The sequence below is a fragment of the Saimiri boliviensis genome, chromosome 8 (genome assembly GCF_048565385.1).
Source record: "Saimiri boliviensis isolate mSaiBol1 chromosome 8, mSaiBol1.pri, whole genome shotgun sequence".
Taxonomy (NCBI): Eukaryota; Metazoa; Chordata; class Mammalia; order Primates; family Cebidae; genus Saimiri; species Saimiri boliviensis.
In genome coordinates, this window is record NC_133456.1 from 43,738,366 (window position 1) to 43,759,503 (window position 21,138).

General features: G+C 34.1%; 1 non-coding gene across 1 annotated transcript; it reads right to left on the reverse strand.

Annotated features, from left to right (window-relative positions):
* Window positions 1-16,888: 16,888 nt before the first annotated feature.
* LOC120367249 (U6 spliceosomal RNA) lies at window positions 16,889-16,992 on the reverse strand. Its single transcript, XR_005581669.1, has one exon. It is a non-coding gene; the product is annotated as a U6 spliceosomal RNA (small nuclear RNA).
* Between the last annotated feature and the right edge of the window lie 4,146 nt (window positions 16,993-21,138).

Here is a 21,138-nt window from a genome sequence, read left to right on the forward strand (position 1 = left end):
GCTCATAAGTGTTTGCAGAAAAAATGCTTTTTATAAATGACCAAAAGTTTCTACAGACTTTAAAATGGCAACAGATATTTAATTTCAGATAGGCTCCTCTCTGCTTTCACCAAATCAGCATTTCAGAAGACATGCTATTGTCCATGCTTTAAAAATAACTAAATCATTTCTTGTATTAAATTTACATGAACAATTGAGCAATTGAGAAATAAATAGGAAAAGGGAATCTCCTATACAAATAAAAATTAGATAATTATGGAACAATATTTACTTTATAAAGGGAATTTCTTGTGTTAAAGTGAAACATTTTAGGAGTTTAAACAGAAAAAAATGCTTGCTTGTGAAAGGCCGATAAGGTGTTTCACTTTCTGGAAACTTCTACAAATATGTTAAATGCAATCCTTTGTAATATTACCCCTGAAGTAACTTGTTTGCTTTTGTCTGTTAGACTAGGTTCTTCATTTTGTATCTTGTTTTGTCTGCTTGAATCTTATAGCATACAGTCCAATCTTCAAGAGAACGTGAGTGTAACCTTCCTTTTCTTCCTTACTCCATAGAATCTCGAGGCAGTTTTCTAACAAAATTGTTCAGTGAGTTGCTTTAGGCCACAGAGCAAGTAAGTTGTAATAAAGGGAAAAGAGTTCAGGTCTGTTATTTCTCTGCAACCTCGCTACTCTATGAAGATTATAATGTTCTATCATGAGACCACATACTTCATAATGGTCTGTAAAAGAGTGTAGATTTTCTAAGGTAGTATGATTCTCCATAAAGAAATAAACATCACATAAATAACAGACCCTTAATATAATCTATCTGAAATGAAGAGCTTTACAAATGTTTATCCCTGGCCAAGTATGGTGGCTCGTGCCTGTAATCCCAGCACTATCGGGAGGCCCAGGCAGGCAGATCATCTGAGATCAGGAGTTTGAAACCAGCCTGACCAACATGGTGAAACCCCATCTCTACTAAAAATAAAAAATTAGCTGGTGTGGTGGTGGGCACCTGTAATCCCAACTACTTGGGAGGCTGAGGCAGGAGAATCATTTGAACCCAGGACGCGGAGGTTGTAGTGAGCCGAGATTGTGCCACTGCACTCCAGCCTGGGCGACAAGAGCAAAACTCCGTTTCAAAAAGTAAAGGAAAATGGTTCTCCCCAGTAAGCCCATTCCTGGGACTGTCTTAAGGAAGCAATCAAAGATGAGTGCAAAGATTTATACTGAAGAACTTCATGTCATTATCTGAGGAAAGAATGGAAAGCTCCTTTATGTTCAACAATGTAGACTGTAAATAAGTCATAGTACACCTATATGATGAAGTATAAAACAAAAATTTAGGTGTTGGAAGATTTTTATAAAGGCATTGCAGAATAGCCACAAAATAACATTGCATAAAGAAAGATAAAAGCAAACTGATATATTAAAAAAAGGAATTTTTTTTAGCAAAAAGTTTATAAATGCATGCACACATACATATTAGAATAAAAATGGAAAAATTAGAATAAAAAATTAGAATTAAGACCAATTATGTTTTTTTAAAAATTTTCTCATTATCCCATAATAAGCATATATTGCTATAAAATGAGATAAAAAAGGTATTTTGTAGGGTACCAAGTTACAGATTAAACATAAGATCTACTGGAATTTTACTGTAGGAAATTTTGATTTAGGGTATATATTCAGTGTATTAGAGAGACCTGTTGTAAATTGTATCTTGCCTCACGGTATCCTAGAATATTTTAGTAGATTTGACTTGATGATTATGGGCTGTGCATCATAATAACTTGGATGGCAAGAAACTTAAAAAACATTCCTGTAAGTATTCATCTCAGTTCTTTTGCATGAGTATATCTGGGAATGTGAATGTTGAATCCAGTTTATATATTTTGAAAAGTTTTCTCTAGGTAAGTCAGATACGCATAAGTGATTATATTATACTATCTTGGTTTGAAATAATGAGATCAAATCCTGAATCAAGCTTAAAAAGGATAGTTGAGAATGAATGAAGAGGAAACATTTAACTTCTGATAGAAAGGATAAGTGAAGTGCTCATAGTTCTTTGAAAAGGAAGATAATCATGAAACCGGTTTGCTGGTATAGATTTGTCTGTTATAAAAGATATAAAAGAGTAGTGGGTATCTCATTGCCTTTTTAAACTCCTGAACTATGGAAAGGGAAATGAACAGATATAGTATATTTTGGGATTATGACCTGAGAAGTATATTTCAATCATCATAAAGATATGCATACCTAAATTGCCAGGCTAATTTAATAAATATTTCTGTCCTTTCCAGAGCAAAACACACAGATTAAAAAGCTTTTAATTCAGCCAAGCATAGCAGTTCATGCCTGTAATCCTAGCACTTTGTGAGGCTGAGATGGGTGGATCACCTGAGGTCAGGAGTTTGAGACCAGGCTGGCCAACATGGTGAAACACTGTCTCTACTAAAAATACAAAAATTATCTGCATGTGGTGGTGGGCACCTGTAATCTCAGCTACTTGGGAGGCTGAGGCAGGAGAATCACTAGAACCTGGGAGGCAGAGGCTGCAGTGAGCTGAGATTACATTATTGCACTCTCAACTGGGCAACAAGAGTGAAACTTTGTCTGACAAAAAGAAAAAAGGTTTTCACTCCTATCATTCCCTGTCATTTTACATGGTACTATTTTCGGTGTTTTATTTTTAACTGGTTTTTATTTCCCACAATTTTTAAAATTTTCCTAGCGTCAGTCTTGGTTCAGATTGATCCAAAAGTTTTGCTGTTTATTTGTACACAAGGGTATCTTTCAACCAGTTTTCTTTGTTCAATTTATTTCTTGCTAAAAATTTAGTGATTCACTCACTGAGAGTATGACTAATAAATTCTCTTGTGTTTTATTTTAAAACGTCTTTATTTACCCTCCTCACTCTCAAATATATAAAACAAAATATGAGTGGATGTTTATTTAGAATATAATGTTATAACAATAAGATGTTTTATGGAAGCCTCATGGTTACCACAAAGAAAATACCAGCAGAGGATACACAAAAATAAGTGAGAAAGTAATCAAAACATGTCACTACAAAGATCAATGAAACATAAAGGAAGACAGCAAGAGAGGAAAAGAGTGATAAAAAAGCTATAAGATAGGCATAAAGCAATTAATAAAATGTTAATAGTAAGTCTTTTCCTATCAATAATTACATTAAATGTAAATAAATTCCTGAATCAAAAGGCATATAGTGGCTGAATGAATTTTAAAACTCCCAAGATTCAACTATATACTATCTGTAAGAGACTTGCTTTAGATTTAAAGACATGTAGATAGAAAGAATGGCAAAAGATAATCCATGCAAATGATTACTGAAAGAGAGTAGGGGTGCCCATACTTACATTAGACAAAAGACTTTAATTCAAAATTGCCAAGAGTCAAAGAAGGACAATATATAATCAGAAGAGGGTCACTTCACTAGGAAGATAGAAAAATTATAAATTTATATGTATCCAATGTCAGAACACCTAGATACATGAGGTAATATTGACAGAAATGAAGGGCAAAATAGTATAGTAACATAATAACAACAGGGGATTTTAATACCCCACTTTCAATAATGGATAGAACATAGAAGATCACTAAGGCTACAGAGGACTTGAATAACACTACAGACCAGATGAACCTAAGAAAAATATACAGGACATTCCATCAAACAGCAACAGAATACACATTCTTCTCAAGTCCACACGAAACATTCTCCAAGATAGATGCACGTTAGGTCATAAAACAAGTCTAAACAAATGTAAGAAGATTGAAGTCATACCACATATGTTTACCAATCACAATAAAATAACAGTAGAAATTAATGCCAGAAAGAAACTTAAAAAGTCAAAAGTATAGGGAAGTCAAACAACACAATCTTGAGCAACCAATGAAACAAAGAAGGAATCAAAAAAGAAACTAAAAAATAAACAAAAATTAAAACAAAACATAAATTTGGCATGCAGCAAAAGCAGTATCAAGAGAGATTTATAGTGATAAATATCCACATTTAAAAAGATTTCAAATAAACAACCTAGCTTCACACCTTAAAGCAATAGAAAAAGAACAAACTAAACCCAAAGTTAGCAGAATGAAGGAAAGAAATAATATCAGAGCAGAAATACATGAACTACAGAATAGAAAAAGAATTTTAAAATCAATGAAACTAAGACTTCGTTTTTAAATTTTTTTAAAGATCAACAACAAATTTGAATACCTTTAGCTTGATTAACTATGTCATAGTCCATTTGTGCTGCTATAACAGAATACCTTACTAGGTAATGTATCAAAAAAAATAGATTCATTTATTACAGTTCTAGAGTCTGGGAGGTCTCTGGTGAGGCCTGATCTCAGCTTTGAAGACAACTTCACTTAGTTGCTTCTGTCCTTACATGGTAAAAGGTGGAAGGGTGAGAGAGGACTCCTTTAAACCTCAAGACCTTTTATAAGGCTGCAAATCTCATTTATGTGGGTGGTACCTTCATTACTTAATGACTTCCCAAAGACCACATCTCCTAATACTGTAGCATTTGAGATTAAGATTCAATATGAATTTTAAAGGAGACATCATCATTTAAACCATATAATTCCACCTCTGGCCTCTCCCCTCAAATCATGTTCTTCTCACATACAAAATACACTCATTCCATTCCAATAGCTACAAAAAGTCTTAATTTCAGCATCAAATTTAACGTCTAAATCTAGTCTTGCCTAAATATCATCTAAATAAGATGTGGACGAGACTCAATGTACAGTTCATTCTGAGGCAAATTCCCTTCTAACTATGAGCCTATGAAATCGAAAAGTTATGTGCTTTTAAAATATAATGGTAAGATAGGCATAGGATAGATATTTCCATTCTAAAATGGAAAAATAAGAAAGAAAGGGAACAGGTCTCAAGTAAGTCTAACACTCAACAGGACAAACAACATTAAATCTTAGTGCTGGGGAATAAATTTCTTTGAATACATGATCTGCCTTCCAACTGGGGCAGGAGTTGGAAGGCTGCATGGGACCGTGCCCTCATGACTTTTCTGGATGCAGCCCATGCCAGAGCTCTAATGAACTGGAGTTGTTTGCCTGTGGCTCTCCTAGGCTCATATTGCATGCTGGTGGCTCTACAGGTTGGAAGTCTTGGGAGCAGCCTTGTCTTTATGAATCCACTAAACGTTGCCCTAGTGGGGACTTTCTTTGGCAGCCCTGCCTTTGTGGCCCGATCCCAAGTCTCTCTTGGGCATTCTTAGAAGTCTAGGTGGAGTTTGCCATGCCTCCACAGTTTTTTCACAGTGCCTTTACAGAGTTAGCACTGTGAGGACACCATCGTGGTTTATGGCTGTACCTTTGGGAGCAGTGACCTAAGCCATACCTGGTCCATTGGAGCCATGGTTAGGGCAGTCAAGAAGTGCTGCACCAGAATCCTGGGAGCAGAGACTTGAGTGGCCCTGGGTAGTGAGCCTTAAATTTTCACAGGTACTCTGGACTTCTCCCTTGAAACTGTTAGGCCTTCAAGGCCCTAGCACACTGGGCTTGTGGCAGCTTCAAAAATCTCTAAAATGCCTTTGGGGTCATTCTTTCATTATATTGTTGAATAGAATCTGGCTTCCTTCTACCTGTATTACTTTTAAAAAAATACATATGTTTTGAGACATCATCTCACTCTGTCAGGCAAGCGGGAGCACAGTGGGGCCATCCCACCGCATTGCAACTGCTGCCTCCTGGATTCAGGCAATTCTCGTGCTTTAGCCTCCTGAGAAGCTGGGATTACAGGCATGTGCCACCATACTTGGATAATTATTGTGTGTGTGTGTTTTTTTTTTTGTAGGCATGGAATTTTGCCATATTGGCTAGGCCTTTCTCAAACTCCTGGCCCCAAGTGATGCACCCACCTCAGCCTCCCAAAGTGCTGGGATCACAGGCATGAGCCACCACGTGCCCCGCCTAGTCATACTACTCTTATGCCACATGTTTGGTATTATCTAACACATCGTCTTATTCTTTACTATCTGGCTAGGCTGGAAATTTTCCAAATGTTTAAGTTCTCCTTCCCTTTTGAGTATAAATTATAAACAGTTATGAGAAGCCATGCAACACCTGGAATTCTTTGCTGCTTAGCAATATCTTACCAAAACCAGGATTCATCGTTCTTAAAGTCTGCCTGAATTCAGCCATGTTATTTGCCGCTTTCAAGAAGAATGATTTTCCTCCCTCTAGTTTCCAATAAGACATTTCATATTTCTGCCTAAGACCTCATCGAAATGGCCTTGATTATCCATGTTTCTATCAGCGTTCTGATCACAAATATTTACATCTCTGAAAAGCGTGTCACTCTCTCTACAGCTCTTCTCTTTCGATCCCTCACCAGAATTTCCCTTAATGCTCTGCTCATGACAATCTAGGCTGTTTTTAGCAAACTCCAAATTCTCCCAACCTTTATCCATTACCTAGTCCAAACCTGCTTTCACATTTTTAGGTAGTAGTTGTAAAAACATCCCTGTTTGTTGCTACCATTTTCTGTCTTAGTTCATTCATGGTGCTATAACAAAATACACAAGAATGGGTAATTTATAATCAATAGAAAATATTTTCTCACATTTCTAGAGGAAAAAGTTCATAATCAAGGTTCCAGCAGGTTCAGTGTCTGGTAAAGGCCTGCTCCTCATTGATTGGCATGTCTAGGTGTCCTCACATAGGAGAAAGGATAGAAGGGCAAAAAGGGGGTTGCATTCTCACATGAGAGACTTGTGAAAGAGATAAACTTGCCCCCTTCAAGTTTTTTTAAAAAGCACTAATCAATTTATGCGGGTGGAGCTTCCATTGCCAAGACTCAAATAAAATCATAGATGAAAGAGGAGACATTACAATAGATGACATAGATATTTAAAAGATCCACCCGCCTCGGCCTCCCAAAGTGCTGGGATTACAGGCTTGAGCCACCGCGCCCGGCCTAGAGATCGAGACCATCCTGGTCAACATGGTGAAACCCCATCTCTACTAAAAATACAAAAAATTAGCTGGGCATGGTGGCGTGTGCCTGTAATCCCAGCTACTCAGGAGGCTGAGGCAGGAGAATTGCCTGAACCCAGGAGGCGGAGGTTGCGGTGAGCCGAGATCGCGCCATTGCACTCCAGCCTGGGCAGCAAGAGCGAAACTCCGTCTCAAAAAAAAAAAAAAAAAATTGAAAGATACTTTTATGAAAAATTTTATATCAATGATTTGAATAATCTAGAAGAAATGGATCGATTTCTAGAAACATGCAATCTACAAAGACTGAATCGTGAAGAAACAGAAAAATCTCACTAGAAGTGTAACTAGTAAGGATATTGTATTGGTAATCAAAAACTTCCCAACAAAGAAAAGCCCAGGATCAGTTGGCTTCCCCAAGGAATATCAAACATTTAAAAAACAATTAATGCCAACTTAAAAAAAAATTAGAGTGAACACTTTCAAACCTATATTATGAGTCTAGCTTTGGCCTGATAACCAAGTCAGAAAAGATACTACAAGAAAATAAAACTCTGGGACAATATTTCTGTTGAATATAGATGCAAATATCCTCACCAAAACACTAGAAAACAAAATTTAACAGCACATTAAAATAATTGTACATTACAATCAAGTGAGATTTATCCCTGAGATGCAGACATGTTTCAACATAAGAAAATCAATTAGTGTGAAGTACTACATTAACAGAATGAGGGATGAAAATCACATGATGATCTCAAGAGATGAGTCATGTATGAAAGTCCACAGCTAACATCATACAGAATAGTAAAAAATTGAAAGCTTTTTTTCTCAGATCATAAAGAAGACAAAGATACCCTTTTACCACTTTTATTCAACATAGTTCTGGGAGTACTAGCCAGAACAATTAGATAAGAAAACATAAAAAGCATTTGAATTAGAATGGAAAAAGTAATATTATCTTTGTTTGCAGATGACATCATCATATACGTAGAAAATCCCAGAGAGTCCACAAAAGCCTGTTAGTATTAATAAATAAATTCAGCAAAGTTTCAGGATCCCAAATAAACATACAAAAATCAGTTGTGCCTCTGTACTTAAAAAAAAATTGAAAAGGAAATAAATAAAGCAGTCACATTTCCAATAGCTTCAAAAATAATAAAATACTTTTTATTATTATAAAAAATTTTATGGCCAGGTGCAGTGGCTCATGTCTGCAAGCACAGCACTTTGGGAGGCTGAGATAGGTGAGACTGGGAGTTCAGTACCAGCCTGACCAACATGCAGAAACCCAATTTCTACTAAAAATACAAAATTAGCCGGGTGTAGTGGTACATGCCTATTATCCCAGCTACTCAGGAAGCTGAGGCAGGAGAATCACTTGAACCTGGGGGGTGGAGGTTGCAGTGAGCCAAGATTGTGCCATTGCACTCCAGCCTGGGCAACAAGAGCAAAACTCCATCTCAAAAAAAAAATAAATAAATTTTATGAAGGAGGTGAAAGATTTGTACACTAAAAACTACAAAACAGTGCTGAAAGAAATTGGAGAACACAAATAAATGAAAAGACATCCATGTTCATGAATTGGAAGAACTAATATTGTCCAAATTTCCATACTACCCAAAGTGGTCTGTAGATTAATAAAATCCCTACTAAAATCTCACTATCATTTTTTTCAGAAACATAAAAAATAATGCTAAAATTTATGTGGAACCACAAAGGACCTTAAATAAATAAAACAGTCTTGATAAAAAAGCTGAAGCTGGTGACCTCTCATATTCTAATTTTAAAACATATTACAAAGCTACAGTAATCAATCTGTTATGGAACTGAAATAAATTTAGACCTATAAACCAATGCAACAAAATAAAGAGCCCAGAAATAAACTCATGAATAAACCCTTTTATATGTGATCAAAAGATCTTCTGCAAGGGTGCCATAGAGAAAAGATAGTATTGCAAAACGATACTAAGAAAAGTGGGCATACACATGAAAAAGAATGAAATTGGACCCTTATCTTGCACCATACACAAAAATCAACTCTAAATGGATTAAAGAACTTAAATTTGAAGCCTAAAACTATAAAATTCCTAGAAGAAAATATAGGGAAAATCTCAGTAAGATTAGTCTTGACAATTATTTCTTAGATCTGACACAAAAAGCATAGACAACAAAAAAAGTGGGCAAGTGGCACTATGTCATGCTACATCAAAGCTAGTGCACAGCAAAAGAAAAAAATTAGTAAGATTGAAAAGTCAACCTGTGTAATGGTAGAAAATATTTGCAAAACCAGGAACAGAATGAAGAACCTGTTATATCTGATAAGGGGTTAAAATACAACATATATAAAGAATTCCTACAACTCAGTAAAAGAACCTCCCCCACTGCCAGACACACATGCACACACACACGCGCACACACACACACACACACACACACACACACACATAATAAAGCAGGTCAAGATCTTTGACACATAAATGGCCAATAAGTATATGAAAAAATGTTCAACACCATTAAACATCAGGGAGACACAGATCAAAACCCCATATAGATATCACTTAATGTTAGAATGAACATTACAAGGAAAATTGAAAATAGATGTTGACAAGAAAGTGGAGAAGTTGGAATCCTTGTGCACAGTTGGTGGTAATGTAAAATCTTGCAAATTTTTGAATGAACCATGGAGACGTTATGTTAAGTGAAATAAACCAGTCATAGAAGGACAAAAACTCCACGACTTCACTTACATGAAGCATTTAAATTAGTCAAAATCATAGAAACAGAAATGGTAGTTGCCAGGATTTGGAATGAAGGAAATGGCAAGTTGCTGATTAATGGATAAAAAGGTCCAGATATGCAAGATGCAAAATGTCTAGAAATATGCTTTACAAAATTTTATTTAGAGTTGACAATACTGTATTGTACAATTAAAATTTTAGGCCAGGCAGAGTGGCTCATGCCTGTAATCCCAGCACTTTGGGAGGTTGAGGTAGGCATATTGCTTGAGGTCATGAGTTTGAGACCAACCTAGCCAAAAAGGTGAAACCCCATCTCTACTAAACATACAAAAAATTAGCTGGGCATGGTGATACACACCTGTTGTCCTAGTTACTCAGCAGGTTGAGGCAGGAGAATGGCTGGAACCCAGGTGGCAGAGGTTGCAGTGAGCTGAGATCACACTACTGCACTCCAGCCTAAGCGACAGAGTGAGACTCTATCTCAAAATACATACATACATACATACATACGTACATACATATATACATAAAATAAAAATTTAATAAGGTAGAGCTCATATGATATGTATTTTTACACAACAAATACGAGAAAATTGAATTTAGCAATATATAAAAATGCTAATATATCGTCACAAATGTGGTTTATTCAAGAAAGCAATATTGGTTTAACATTGGAAACTCAAAGATAAAAGACTTGTTTATCTCATTAGTAAGTGAAAAAATTTGATAAAATTGAAAATACGTCTATGAAAAGAAGTTTCAGTAAGCTAGAAATATAAGGAAGATTTCCCAATCTGAAAACAATATCTGCAAGACATCTAAAGGTAATGGAATATTTGATAGTGAAATATCGAATGCTTTACTTCTTAAAGTCTGAAATGGTACAAGAATATTATGTCTTTTCAACATTATACTGTGGTTCTAATTAGTAAAATACTACAAAATGAAAATAATTAAACATTAATATTGAAAATGTAAATGCAAAACATTATTTGCAAATGATATGCTTCAGATATACAGAAAATTCAAAAAACAATTATTGAGACTGTATAACAAGTGAATTTAGCACTTTTGTTGAATAAATGGAAAATATAAAAATTGTATTTCTTTATACTTGTAAAAAAATTCAAAATAGTATAAAGTATCAAACATCTAAAAATAAATACAATAGAATATATGCCAGATCTTTCCCCAGAAAACTAGAAAACATTTTAACAAAAAATTTTAAAGTCCTAAATAAATGGAGTTTATTTAGATAAATAGAATATACAATGTTCATGAATCAGAAGACTTAATATTGTTGAAATGTCAATTTCTTTACATTGATATTCAGATTTAAAGCAATATTGATCCCAGTTCTTACAACCTTTTTTTTTTTTTTAAAAAAAAAAAAGCTTGCATGATGATACAAAGGACGTAGCATACTTAACATATTCTTGAAAGAGAATCACATATTTGGAGGGCATATATTGCCTGATATCAGTATTTAACACACAACTACATTTATTAGGGCATTGTTGTGTTGATTGACATAAGGATAGAGCATAAATTTGACAAATTTTGATGATTCATGTAACTGAATCCTAGATCCCAATCATAATATAAAATAGTTTTATTTTCTCAGAAAGTTTTTACTTGCTACTTTTCAGCTAATCCTCACCCACCATCCAGAGAAAACCATTATGATTTCTGTAACTGTAGATTTTTTCTGTCCTTGAACATTATATAAATGGAATAAAATAGTGAATATTCTTTTCTGTTTTTTTTTTAATTTACAATAATATCTGAGGCATTCATTCATGTTGTTGAGGGTCTCAGTAGGGTTTTTTGTTGTTGCTGTTAAATTGCTGAGAAGTATGAATACGATATAAACATAATTTGTTTTTCCACTATCCTCTGGATAGGCATTTGGGTTCTTGGCAGTTTTGGCTACTATGAATAAAGCTGCTATGTAAATTTATGTACAAGTTATTTCATGAGCATATGCTTTTAATTTTCTTGGATAAATTCCTAGGAATTGCTAGCGCATGGGCAAACTGTATGTTTAAATTTATTTAAGATGAACAGTTTTCCAAAGTGGTTGTACCATTTTTCACTCCCACTCACAAATTTTGAGATGTTTATTTATTCTACATCCTTGTGAATATTTGCTGTTGTCAGTCTTTTAAAAAATATTTTGTATAGCAATTCCTTAATGACTAATGAGAATTACCATTTTTTTAACTGTGCTTATTTGTCATTCCTATATCTTTTGTGAAAAGCCTTTCAAGTTAATTTCTTTTTAATTTTCCATTTGGTTGGTATTTTTTCTATTAACTTTTACAAGTGTTTTCTATATTCTAGATATGAATCCTTTGTCAGCTACTTACTGTCATTATTTTCTTCTAATCCTTGGATTACTTATATATTTTAACATGTTTTAAAATAAGTATGTCAAGTATTTTATTTAACATATTAATGAGGTAACTGGTTAGAATTTTTAACTAGTTCATGTGAGATTTTGAATTACACTCATTCTTCAGGGGATTGGTTTCAGCACTCCTTGTGGATTTCAGAATCCATGATTGCTCAAGTTCATATATAAAATGATGTAGTATTTGTGTATAACCTGCAGGGATCCTTCCATATACTTTAAATCATATTTATATTACTTATACCTAATACAATGTAGATGCTATATGAACAGTTGCTATACTATATTTTTAAATAAAATATGTATTATTTTTATGGTTATATTATTTGTTATTTAAAAAACATTTTTCATCTGTAGTTAGTTGAATCCACTCATGTGGAACCTGCAGTTACAAAGGACCAATTGTGTAGAGGTTTATATTCTCTACTGAACAAAATTCGTTAGCATGCTTATGAACAGAGATCATTTTATTGCTAGGAATTATTTTAAAGGCTATCAGTTTTCTCCATGTTAATCACTACCTCTATGGAGTTATATAATTGCCCAGTCAAAAGATAAGAGTTTCATGCCCTTATAGAGTCAGATAATTTTTGGGGGTCTACTAAGCATTGCCTAGTACTCCATTAAAACAATCCCTAGCATACTCTTTAGTCTATTTTCAAGTCTCAAACACTTTTTTTCCAGCAGTGTTTCCCTCTCTAATCCCCTGTGACCATAAATAAATCTTTAAATATTATTATTTTTCCCTTTTTTAGTTGAGACATAATAATTATACCTATTTGTAGGATTCAGAGTGAAATTTTGATTCATTTATACATTGTGTAATTATCAAAGAGGGTAATTAGCATATTCAACTTCTCAAACTACTATTTCTTGGTGATGTGAACATTCAAAATTCTCTCAATTTAGGTTTTTGAAAATATGTAATAAATTATCATTAACCATATTTACTCTACAGTTCTCCAGAGCACCAGAGCTCATATTTTTAATTTAGCTGTAATTTTATCTTTAAACAACCTGTCCCATTCTCTCCTCCTCCTTACCCTTCCCAGCATCTAATACTGAGATGTACTCTATACTTCCATTGGCTCAAAACTGTTTTCTTATTTTCACATATGAGCGAGAACATGTGGTCTTTATCTCTCTGTGCCGGACGTACTTTACCTAACATAATGTTCATCAGGCTTACCTATGTTGCCACATGTGACAGGATTTTATTATTTTTTTTATGGCTGAACGGTATTCCATTGTGTATATATACCACACTTTGTTTATCCATTCATCCATCGATGGACAGTTAGGTTGATTCCATATCTTAGCTATTATGAATATTAAGTACTGTAGTAAACATGGGGTTGCGGGTATCCCTTTGATATACTGATTTATTTTCCTTTGAAATACCCAGAAGTGGGATTGCTGGTTTATATGGAAATTCTATTTTCAGTATTCTGAGAAACTACCATACTGTTTTCCATAATGCTGTATAAATTTACATTTCCACCAACAGTATATGAGTTCCATTTTCTATGCATTTTCACCTGGCATTTGTTATTTTCTTTTTGTTAATAGCTATTCTAACTAGGGTGAGATAATATTGAGCCTGGAAGACATTATGTTAAGCAAAGTATGTTGGGCACACAGAGGTAAATACCATATATTCTCACTCATATGTGAAAACAAGAAAACTATTGATTTGCATTTCCCTGAAAATGATGTTAAGCATTTTTTTAAATGTTTGTTGGACATTTGTATGTTTTCTTTTGGGAAATGTTTATTCATTTCCTTTGCCTACTTTTAAAAATGGCTTTTTATTTTTTTGCTATTGAATTGTTTGGGTCCCTTGTATATTCTGCACATTAGTCCCTTGTCAGATGAATACTTGCAAATATTTATTCCCATGATATAAATTGTCTTTTCATTCTATTGTTTCTTTTGTCATGCAGAAGATTTTCAGTTTAATACAGTCCTATTTAGCTATTTTGTTTTTGTTGCCTGTACTTTTAAAGTCTTAGGCATAAAATCTTTGCCTAATGTCCTGAGGTATTTCTTCCGTTTTCTTCTAGTAGTTTCAGAGTTTTGGGCTCTGTGTTCAAGTCTTTAATCTATTTCTAGTCATTTTTTTGCACATATTGAAAGATAGGGATCTAGTTTCTTCTGCATATGGATGTCCAGTTTCCCCAGTACCATTTATTAAAGAAAATGCCCTTTCCTCTGTGTATATTCTTGGTTCCTTTGTTAAAAATCAGTTGGCTGTAAACATGCAGATTTATTTCTGGATTCTTTATTCTGTTCCATTTTCTGCATGTTCATTTTAATACCAATACCATGCTATTCTGGTTCAGCTTTTTCCTCTTGCTCAGTATTGCTTTCACTATTCAGAGTCCTTTGAGGTGCCCCACAAATTTTAGGATTGTTCTTTCTACTACTGTGAAGAATGTCGTTGATATTTTGATAGGAATTGCACTCAATCTGAACATTGTGTTAGACAGTATGGTCATTTTAACAATATTCTTCCAATCCATGAGCATAGGCTATCTTTTTATTTGTTTGTGTCCTCATTTTTTTTTTTTTCATGAGTGTTTTGTAGTTTCCAATGTAGAAGTCCTTCATCTCTTGGTCGAATTTATTTTTAGGTATTTTGGGTAGCTATTGTGAATGTGATTGTTTTCTTAATTTGTTTTTCAGTTGATTACTGCTGTATAAAAATGCTGCTGATTTTTGCATGTTGATTTTTATTTTGTATTCTGCAACTTTACCGAATTTGTTTATTAGTTCTGAGAGGGTTTTGGCAAAAGTCTCTAGGCTTTTCTAAATATAAGATCATATTGTCTCCAAAGAGGGATAATATAGCTTCTTCTTTTTTTCACTTTGGATGCCTTTTATTTCTTTATCTTGACTAATTGTTAGGCTGCAACTTCCAGTACTATATGAGTAAGAGTGGTAAAGTGGGCATCTTTGCCTCATTCGGGTTCTCAGAGGAAAGACCTTCAGCTTTTCTCCTTTGAGTATGTTAGCTATTTACTTGTCTTATATGGCTCTTATTATGTGGATGTATGTTTCTTCCAAGCCTAAGTTGTTGAGAGTTTTTATTATTAAGAGATGTTGAACTCTGTCACATTCCTTTTTTGCATTTGTTGAGATAATTATACGGGTTTTGTCCATCATTCTGTTGAAGTGTTGTATCACATTTATTGATTTATATATGCTGAACTGTCCTTGCATACCTGGGATAAATCCCACTTGGTCATTATGTATAAATCTTTTAATATGCTATTAATTTGGTTTGCTAGTATTTTGATGAGGATATTTGCATCTATATGCATTAGGAACATTGGTCTGTAGTTTTCTCTTTTCTGTTTTGTTCATATCTGGTTTTGGTATCATGGTAATGCTGGCCTTGTAGAATCAGTTAAGAAGAATTCTCTTCTCTTCAATTTATGGAATAGTATGAGAATTGGTGTTCTTTAAAAGTCCAGTAGAATTCAGCAGTAAAGCCATCTAATCCTGAGCTTTTCTTTGTTGGGAGACTTTCTATTGCAGATTCAATCTTGTTATTCCTTACTAATCTGTTCAATCTGTTCAGGGTTTCTATTTCTTCCTGGTTTAATATTGGAAAGTTGTATATGTCTAGAAATTTATTCATTTCTTCCAGATTTTTCAATATTTAGCTTGTAATTGTTTGTAGTAGTCTTTAACGATCTTTTACATTTCCATAGTATCGGTTGTAATGTATCCTTTTTTATTTTACTTGTTTGGATTCTCTCTCTTTTTTCTTGGTTAATCTAGCTAGTGATTTATCAATTTTGTCTATCTTTTCAAAATGCAACTTTTCATTTTAACTATTTGTATTTTTTTGTCTCTATCTCATTTACTACTGCTCTAATCTTTATTGTTTTCTTCCTTCTACTAATTTCAGTTTGGTTTGTTCTTGCTTGTCTAGTTCTTTGAGGTGAATTTTTAGGTTGTATATTTGAAATCTTTCTACTTTTAATGTATGCATTTATTGCTATAAACTTATTTCTTTGTACCATTATTGCTATAACCCATAAGTTTCAGTATATTGTGTTTCCATTTTCACTTGTGTCAAGAAATTTTAAAAATTTATTAATTAATTTTTTGACCCAGTGCTTAGGAGCATGTTGTATAATTTCCATGTATCTGTGCAGTTTACAAAGTTTCTCTTGTTGATTTCTAGTTTTACTACAGTTTGTGATTTGAATAGACTTGATATGCTTTCATTTGTTAAAAATTTGTTGTGATTTGCTTTGTAACCTAACATATGGTCTATCTTGGAGAATGTTCCATATGCTGATGATAAATGTGTATTCTGCAGCTGCTAGATGAATTTTCTATAAATGTATTTTAGGTCCATTTGGTCTAAAGTGCAGTTTAAATCCAATGTCTCTTCAAGGATATTTTTGTCTAGATATTGAAGTTCTCAACTATTGTTTTAGTAGGATCTATCTCTGTCGTTAGCTCTAAGAATATTTACTTTATATATCTGGATGGTCTTGTGTTCAGTGAATGTATATTTTATAATTGTCATATCCTTTCACTGAATTGATCCCTTTGCCATTAAATAATGATCTTCTTTGTCTCTTTTTTTCTGTTTTTGACAAATGGGATATGCACATTAGCCCCACCTCCTATCTGCCATCTTCTTCAAGTGTATTTTGTGTGTTTTCAAGATAGTAGATATTCTTCTTTGCTTTCAGGTGCAGGACTCAAGCACTTCTTACAGGGGCAGTCTAGCGGTAATAAAAAATATGGAATGCTTTACAAATTTGCATGTCATCCACTCACAGGAACTATGCACATCATCTCTTTATCATTTTAATTTTTAGTATATGTGCTGCCAAAGTGGTTTGTTTGCCTTAGTATCTTTTTTCTTCTTTTTAATCTATTAGTATCTATAAATCTAAATGTGTAAAACTGAATACTGTTTAAATGAGACATTTTAGGCATGTATCATATAAACATTATTTAGTTTTGGAAATTTTTCCCAGTAACTTTTAACGTAGTTATGGTATAATTTTGGTATAAGTCTATCATCTTACTATTTGTTTTCTACTTGTATCAGTAGATCTTTGTTACTTAGATGTAAATTTTCTGTCTTTCACTTTTTAAGATTCTTATGACAAATATTCATTGTTCGTTAAGATCGAAGAACATATTGCTTGTTCTGAAGTCCAGAGAATAAAATCCCTTTCCTAGGTTATGTGATTCGAATGAGGTCCTCATCATTTATTGTCCTTAGCATATCGTGTTAAGGCTGAGCCACAGCTATAATTATATTGAATTCAATTCCCTTTTACCTTGCAAATATTCGAGTTGGGAGTGAGTTGGCTGCACTTTTCAATATGTTGGTTATTCTTTGGATTGATCACTTTTAGGACTCAAAAATCCAGTCATTTTGAAAATGCACAGGATCGTGTTTTCAGATCCTCCTTTACTGCAGCTCTGTTGCAAAATTTGAGGGTATTGTGGGAGGAGAGAATTATTAGACCAGCAATTTGTTTCATGCTTGTGCATTTTTTATGCTACAGTTCAGTCACACGATCATTCAAGATAATTCTGACCTCTCCTATTTTCCATGAAATCTGTCCATCTTTAGCACCTCTCACCTCAGTTTGCCATAGCTAAACCAGATACCTGTTCCAAGGTATGGCAGAATTCAGTATATACGAATGCCAGTTTACCAAGTCTCCCTTGAAGCACCTAGTCTTCCTCGGTGACATTAAAATTATAACTTTTCCTTGGTCTAGTTTTTTCTCATTGTTACCACAAGAAGCAAGGTCTTTTTCATTTTTACATTTTATCCAGAATTGTATTATATTTGACCCAGCATTTCTTGGTGTTAGAGCTTGAGAATTTTTAGATTATCTGAGTTTTCTGTCTTTCTGAAATAGAAATGGAAACCACAGATATACCTTTACAATATGGCTATTAGAGAAATAATGTTCGTGATTTAAAACACTGATATGCATTAAAATTGTCTTGGAAGTTTATAAAAATATAGATACTTTGGTCCTATAGCAGATGATTCATATTCACTCAGTTTGGGGCTAAACCCACATAAAAATTATGTGATTTCTAAATATATTTTCCAAAAGCCTCTCAAGGTGATTTTGATGCAAACCAAAGTTTGAGAAAAATGGCAAAGTAGATGAGTGGTAGCCTATACATTCACAATATTTATCTACTCTTTCTCCCCACTATCCAAGCAAGTGCTCAAATTGTACAAATGGATGAATACATTCATTATTGCCAGTTTTTTAAATATAAATCAGCATGAGATAATTTAGACATTTGAGATGTTCTTTCAATAAACAAAACTATAGTTAGAAGAAGTCAGAAGACTGAATCAATTTTCTTCTTCTGATGAGTTTATCAATGTGCTCCTTGTTGTTTAATCCTTTGGACACTTCCTTACATATTATATTTGACCTCACTGTCGAAACTGATGCTATCCTTTCTCTTTCTAAAACAATTTTTTCCCTTCCTTTGTTTACATCATAATTTTCTGGTTTCTCCTTACCTACTGGCCACTTAATTAGAATTTTAATTCTTTTTGCTTTCCCAGTTAAAATATAAAACTTGTAATCTGCTTTTGAAACTCACCATACTTGTTTTAGTCATCTCAAGAAGTAGTGTGGTTTGGCTGTTACCCCACCCAAATCTCATCTTGAATTGTAGTTCCCATAATCCCCATGTGTTGTGGGAGGGACACGGTAATTGAATCATGGGAGTGGCTACCCCTATGCTGCTGTTCTTGTGATAGTGAGTGAGTCCTCATGAGACCTGATTTTTTAAAGGCACTTTCCCCTCCTTGCTTGGCACTTCTGCCATGTGAAGAAGGACATATTTGCTTCCCTTTGGCCATGATTGAGGTTTCCTGAGGCCTCCTGGCCATACTGAACTGTGAGTCAATTAAAGCTCTTTCCCTTATAAATTATCTGGTCTTGGGTAGTTCTTTATAGCAGTATGTGAATGGACTAATACAGTATCCAAAACATTAAATATCAAAACATTTAAAAGATATGCCAGATATTTTTACTGAGACTACAAAACATGGCCTAAAATATTTTAAAGAAAATCTAAATAAATACAAAGATATACATGTTTATGTATCAGAAGATTTAATATTTATAGATAAAATTTTCCTCAAATTGACCTGTAAAAATTTTTGCGCTGGGGTCTCACTCTGTTGCTGAGGTTGGAGTGCAGTGGCATGATCATGGCTGACTACAGTCTTGTAATTCTGGCTCGGGCAATCCTTTCCTGTATACATTACCCAGTCTCGGTTATGTCCTTATTAGCAGCGTGAGAATAGACTAATGCAAGAGGGGTGCAACAAAATTCTTGCAGCGAAGGAATTCACTATACATTAATTATCATTCCTCTCTCTTTCTCTCTCTCTCCGTGCATATGTATTGTCTATCAACAGTAAACATTTATTAAGTTTATTTTCTGTGCTACTTGCTGGGAATACAAAGAGCCTTAAGATACCATCTCTGCCCTTAAGGAGCTTATAAATTAAATAAATAAGGATATTATTGTAATTCTGAAATAATTCTGAGAATGCTGCCCTTAGCCATGAATAAAATATTCTTCCTCCCTGAAGCTTTTATACATTCTCCTTTTCACCTTCTATTTTTATTTTCTTGAAAATTTGTTTTAAGGACTTAGCTCTCTTCACATGTGGCAATATGTGATAGGAGAGAGGTGAAAAAGAAGTGAGGAGGAAAAGGAGGAGGAAAGAAAGAAGGGTCTCAAGGTAAATGGCTTTCTGCTTCTATAGCGTAAATCACATAAATGCAATTAAGATACTTTACGGGGGCTCACGCTGTAATAACAGCACTTTGGTAGGCCAAGGTGGATGGATCGTCTGAGTTCAAGAGTTCAAAACCAGCCTTTTCAACAATGCAAAACCCTGTCTTCAATAAAAATACAAAAATTAGCTGTTCATGGTGGTGCATGCCTGTAATCCTGGCTCCTTGGGAGGCTGAGGCAGAAGAATCACTTGAATCCAAGAGCCTGGGGTTGCAGTGAGCAGAGGTCATACCACTGCACTCCAGACTAGGTAACAGAGCGAGACTCCATTTCAACAACAAGAATAAAATTACAGTATTTTAGCTTTCTAAAGGGCTCTTAGAATTTCATCCAATTTTATTATAACAACATTCCATTTTATTGTGGAAAAACTGGGTTCGGGTGTGCCTGTATGTTTACCAGACACCTCCATCCTTCAGCTTTTAAATCATGTTTCTTTAACTTAATGCATTATTAATCTGATCCTTGGAACATTCCCCTGAGTCCTTTGCTCATAAAACAGGGAGGAGGAGTAGAATCATACATGTCTGAAAGGCAGAAAAAAAAAAAAAAACGCCGCTAAGTTTGAATCCTTGTTTATTTACTTGCTAGCTGCGTGACTTCCATTTAACTTCCATGAGCCCATTTTTCTGTTAAATATGAATAACACTTTCTACTAGTAGAATTTTGTACCAAGCCCGTTATATTCTAAGTGTTGGTGCATTTTCTACTTCCTCTGAATTGGATCGGTTCTTCCAAAGACAGAGATTTTTTTTTTTTCATGTAAAGTGGTATTTTTCCTAAACAAAGACAGTATTTTCCGTTCTGTACTTGACCTGCAGATTGGATTGGCCCTACATTTAGGAAGGTGGATGCTAGCTGCTTCAAGCTTGTACTAGACTGGTGTGGCTCTGTTCCTTTCTTTCACCTGACACAAAGACTTAGGGAACGTATTATCTTGTGCAAAATTTATTTTTAAATAATACACTAAAACATCCCAGATAGAATAATCTCCTGAAAACAGAGAAAAGTGAACCTGAAATCTATTATATGGTGTATGTATAGCTGCACAATTTCTAATCCGGTAAGAGTTCAAATGTAACAATTAGTGTCACACTTCACCTTATTCAGAGTAGTCTAAAGCTTATCTGCCACAGGCAATAATAATCAGGACTCAATAAAAGATGTTGGAGCAGAT